Here is a 4,796-nt window from a genome sequence, read left to right on the forward strand (position 1 = left end):
GCGATGATTTGGTTTGAACCGATATTTGGAAGTAGTACTTCAACAGCATGATTAGCCGGGTTATGGGGAACATCTGTTGATGTGTCAGGGACGGGTGAGGCTACGGTGGTTCTTCAACATGCTGGAAAAAAGATCCAAGGTGTTCGTGGAGGGTCCCGATACCGTGGAAGTCGTGGCACTCCTGTAATTGCTGAAGGAGGTCAGGGCCAATGGACGGCAGTTTCGGGCCTACCAGGATGCGTCGAATCAGTTGTTGGATGCAGGTAAAGTGGCTGGTAGTGAACTTGTGGCTACCGGGGCAGACAGGGCAGAGACAGCCGTCGGTGCGGTAGTCGAGTAATGTGAACATGTACGTATTCGTTACAATCATAGCACAGAGCCGAATTGGTGTAGACTCGAAGCAGCGATTGAAACTGTCGTGTCTGGCTGTGTCTCGGTTTGAGGTTGGCGGTTTACCCATAACCATAACCAGTTGGTAGTAGTATTGGCGCCGGGCCATTGCCGCGATCTCCTTGTTGGACCAACGTTTTTTTGAGTTCTTCCTGATGTCGTCACTGTAAACTTCGATGGAAATTACTAGGTTCCAAACTATATTAAACTAAAATACAATTTAGTCAGTTAGGATTTAGCAGTGGTAGCTTGTGTAAGAATGATCGGGACTGCCTCTTGTTAAGAGCCTAAATATCCTCGATCACACAGGGCGTACCTCTAGCTGTTCTTTATTGAATAATTTTCACTAGAAGTACTAAGTGCTCATGACCACATGCCTAATTTGTAGATAGACATAATAAATACATTAGCTGATATAAATAAAGTTCCATCTGAAGAAAAGTTAAAAAAAGAAAAAGACTTATTGGATTTTGGAGATTGGCGGGAGGACCAAAATCTATAAGTAGTAGTTCGGAGATTATAAAATTTAGTTTATAATATCCTACATCTACTAATGTCTCAAACAGGTCCAAGTAGATGAGTCATACCAAATACTCAGGCTATTGGAGCCATCAAAGTGGTTTTAGAACACTTTGGAAATGTTGGAAAAAGAGCTTGTATTAAATTATTTAAAATACAAATAAAAACCAATGTATTATCTCAATTGATCTTGGTATTTTAGACTGACCGGAGGCCGTATTTCTACACCACCCGCCTACCCCGATGCATTCAAAATAAGAAGAGCTGCTCTGTAGCTAAAGATTTATTCAGTTCCGAGTTGAACATGTCGAACACAGGTTGATGCTCCGTGTCCCATTTGAAGAATTCATCTTTCTTCAGGAGCTTTGCTATAGACTGAGGATTATCGCAATACGCTACAGCATGGTATCAGAATTTCACGAGATCCGTGTTGGTCGGATGACGGAGCTTGACAAGCGCCTCGAGGCATTCGTCTGTCACCGATACGTCCCTAAAATCCCCCCGACGCCCCAGGAGTGTGACTGTACGCCAGAAGTATACTTCTTGAGGCCGAGTTGCATGTTCTACTTCCTGCAGCGGCGGAGATCGGTCATGAGTGCATCACAATTGTCTTGTGTCGTGTCAATGGCGATGACAATATCGTCAATATACCATATGACATGGCCTAAAGTATCAAAACACCTCTGCCAGGGCCTACTGAAAGTGCTAGGAGGCCTCACACACACAAAGGGGATACCTATACAAAATCTGCCTCATGGTGTCGAAGATGAAAGTATCCTGCAGGATTCATCAGCAGCTTAAGCTGATTGATTCCATTGCAGCAGTCGAGGGCCGACACCTACGATTTGTTTACGAAAAATTGAAACATTTCCGTCTTCGATGGAATGGAGTACCGATCGGAGCCAATTGGCACCTTTCGTCGATGCCCTCCGGCATCCCTTTTCCACGTCATCTTGAGTTGTATAACCTGCCAAAGGTTGCCAGCGTCATCACTGAGAGAAAACAGGTCTCAGACCAGAATTTACAGCAAAAAACCCTGTTCGATTTATAGAAATCATCAGAGTTAGCTCACTCCTGAGTTAATCTGGTTGCTTAACCCACTTCCGAGAGTTGAGCTACTACTTCGGACTCCAGAGAGTTAGTTTCTCAACCGACTCCCACGAGTTGAATAGCTTTTTAAATCGCAATATTCTACCGATATCTGGGTTCCTATGCGAGTCACGACCTATGCGGAAAGGTATTATGTGATCAGCGGGAGCATTAGTTGCAGAGAAGTCGAAATAGAATAGTTTGGATGTGTTAAAGTATCCTGCAGAACTATTCTCATATCGACCATATGAGCTTTTACCCTGGCCAGCCCAAGCGGCTAAACTCTCTCAAGCACAAACACTTTAGGAATAAAAGCAAAGATGAAATCAGAAACAAATACATACATTTGAACTTTATTAAAAGTCTACTACATTACACTCTAACAATCACACCGGACTATTATGTACCGGGCCATCAGTTGCTGCACTTTTGCGTACGTTACTTGCATCTCGGGTGTGTTGCCAATCACGTATGGACAATGACCACACCGTGTAGGCGGCATCCCTGGCAACAGGTGCAAGTTGATGGGAACGATTTTTGCAAATCGATGATTGTCCGGCTCATAGGCACAATAATTGAGAAGTTGTATCGTTTCCTCAATTTTGTTTATTGCCTTGCCGATCTCATCCCCAAGATAAGAATTGCCTTCCAACCCGAATCGGCCGTCTATGTCCAGTACCGATTTCTTACTTCGAGTCATACCTTGACTCATATCCGTCCTCTCTATCCGGTACCACATTTATATTGTGGAGGATAACAGGATATCTAAGCATACATTCCCCTTCATCACTGTGTGTCCCCATTCTCCACACCAGGCTGCTGGGGGCACGGGTCCTCTAGTCCTAATCATGCTGGGTTCTCGTTGTGTAATAGCCGGGCCTCCACATCAGGCTATGTTATAAACGTACTCTTAAGCAGTACGTAAACTATAAACGTACTCTTAATAGTACGAAGAACTTAAGATTTCTAAATGGTCTTTAATGGTTTTAGTAATTAATACCTTTTCCATTTTATATATCAGATATTTGGATGAGGCCATTAAAAGACCCCAGTAAAATACCAAACATAAGAGTTGGTCTAATTCTATTAATAGAACTATATTTACTTTCCAAATTTATTTATATCTGAATACTTCGGTAGCGAGATGGCTCAACCGAATTTAGGTTTCTAGGGACTATTAACGTTACCTAGTTTATTCTCCGTTTAGCCAACCAGATGTGCCAGTCTGATGAAGGCTAAGTCGGTAATTCTTGATAAGTGGCAAGTTATTGGTTAATGCAATAACTAAGGACATCAAAAGTATTTTTTTCTTCTAAAGATAGGATTTTATGAGTCTCTTTGATTCGCCCCAACGAAACATACCCTAGTTTCTAATAGAGCAACAACGAAACACTAAATAAAATCCCTTCGGCGAAAACAGTACTGAGAGGATATATAGGCAATGTCTCAGCCTCACAATCCCTCAAAGTATTGCTGTTTTCACGAGGCAAACCTAACTTTACTAAAAGTCTCATTTCGTTTATTTACTTTGAATTTCACGATACTTAGATTTTATCTACGTGTTTAATTACTCTAAGGCGTTAATTTCGCCTTGATAGACCGAATCTTACAGTTGCCTGTGTGCTTAGGTAATGAATTCATCTCACCGTCCGCTTGCCCTCGTGGGAGACGATATGTTAACTGAGGAGTTACACTCATGCTGTTCATTACACTTCGTGGCCAAGCCACAGCACAACACCACATCAGTTGTGAGCGGAGTCCCTGCATGTCCCTACCAGGTGCATCAGTCTTCTGATAATTGGCTCGCCGTTTCCTTTGCTTGGCTTCGCGGCGCATACGTTTGCGCCTTGGAGAATGGCCAGCCTGAGATTGTGCTCTGCCTATGTGTGCACAATAGCGCCCACAAGTGCAACGTGATAATGGATCCATTCCTGGTACCACATGGAGGGTGCCTTTCATGTCGAACACCCTAGCCCTCCGCATGGGACAGGAGAATAGCAGCAGTACCTTGTATACCAACCATCGATGGCAGCCCGAGTATATATAATAAGTAAATGATATTTTATTTACGGTGTTGGCAAAAATAAAGTTAAAAGCACTGCCAACATCCATGTAAACTTACACGTCACACGCATCCGCAAAACTCTGGACTATCGGTCCTTGTCAAAAAAAAAAGCTTTGCACCCGACGAGATGACTGCCGCAGCTGCCTTCTTTCTATCCGAACAATGCTTGAAGGAATGCCCCTGCTTGATGCACCCATATAGGGCGGTGCATTCCTTCTTGGACTCAGTAGATGTTTGTGCTGAGGAGGACGTCGAAGGTTGGTGCTTATGATCCATGATTGCTCATGGTGCGCTTGACGAGGCCGATTGCTGCCGTAGCGGCGAGCGCAAGCGAGTATACGATCGGTCCTTGTCCCACTACTCATTGTCCAGCCTGTCATTCCTTTGGTCCCTTTCGCGTTTGCGTGCCCAGTTGTCCTGGGAACGCTGCTTCCGCCCTCTCTTGAGCTGGCTATTGGAGACCTTGTCCGACCGCTGGTCAACATAATCACCCAGCCGGTCCTGCAATTAAATCTGTGCTCGTGCTCTGACGGTAGCCTCGTCAGGGATAGAGACCACGTCCAGTATAGAGTTGTCCCTGCTGTGATATGCATTTGGCGTACCCAGTCCAAGGCTCCCGACAGCCAATTCAGTTTGTATATGGCTGCCAATGAATTGCTTATAATGCATCCCTAAATATCTCGCGCAGGAATTTTCCAATTCATCATTTGCATTAGTGGTGCATACGTCTACT

Source organism: Sphaeroforma arctica (genome assembly GCF_001186125.1).
Source record: "Sphaeroforma arctica JP610 unplaced genomic scaffold supercont1.79, whole genome shotgun sequence".
Lineage (NCBI taxonomy): Eukaryota > Ichthyosporea > Ichthyophonida > Sphaeroforma > Sphaeroforma arctica.